Raw genomic sequence first — 1,020 nt, 5'->3', positions numbered from 1 at the left:
TTGGAGGGTGGCACAGACATTAGGTGAGGGTAAGAATCTGGTTCATTGACTGTGATAATTTGGAAAAGTATTCATCTCAGAGAAAGTGTACCTTATAAAGTCCTCTTCTTCAAACTTGATACAATAGTTACAAACATCAAGCAAAGCATTCAGTCTCAGTCTTTATTGTTCTCTTACAATCCACCTCCCAAGTTAATTGTCTACATTTCTTTTGGCTGTATAAATACTTTTGAAATATGTAAACTGTTCTGAAAACCATAGTATAATGTAAAAACATGAAATAAACAATACTACTAATAGAGAGGCTGAGATAGGAGAAGCCTGATTTCAAGATCCTTATGTGGTACACAGCAAGACACAGTCACAAACAAACAAGCTGAAAGTGTATATAGATTGTACAATATTGGACCTATTTCCCCAATTACCAAATTACCAAAGTTTGAAAGGATACTTTTCAGAGACTGGATGACAGTCAACAAATTTCTAATTCTTCACATTTTTGGATTTCAATCGATTAGGTATGTTAGTAATATTAATTTTCATATTAAGAGAGTAAGAAAAAGTAATTGTTACTACCTGTTATTTTTGTTGTATAAGAGGTAGAATTAGATTTGTGTAGGTTTGTTGAAAGATTGCTTTCTTGCTTCTTCTAGAGTGCAGTTTTGCTCTTTATGTTGATGTTTTCCATCTATTATCCTTTGTAGGGCTGGATTTGTGGAAAGATATTGTGTAAATTTTGTTTTGTCATGGACTATCTTGTTTTCTCCATTCATAGTAATTTAGAGAATTTTGCTGGGTATAGTAATCTGGGCTGGCATATAGTAGGGTCTATATGACATCTGCCCAGGATCTTCTAGCTTTCATAGTCTATGGTGAAAGAAGTCTGGTGTAATTCTGATAGGCCTGCCTTTACTGTTACTTGACCTTTTTCTTTTACTGCTTTTAGAATTCTTTCTTTGTTTAGTGCATTTGGTGTTTTCATTATTATGTGACAGGAGTAATTTCTTTTCTGGTCCAGTC

Source organism: Mastomys coucha, unplaced genomic scaffold (assembly GCF_008632895.1).
Source record: "Mastomys coucha isolate ucsf_1 unplaced genomic scaffold, UCSF_Mcou_1 pScaffold1, whole genome shotgun sequence".
NCBI lineage: Eukaryota > Metazoa > Chordata > Mammalia > Rodentia > Muridae > Mastomys > Mastomys coucha.
The sequence above is the reverse complement of the archived record's forward strand: the minus strand, read 5'-3'. Positions refer to the sequence as shown.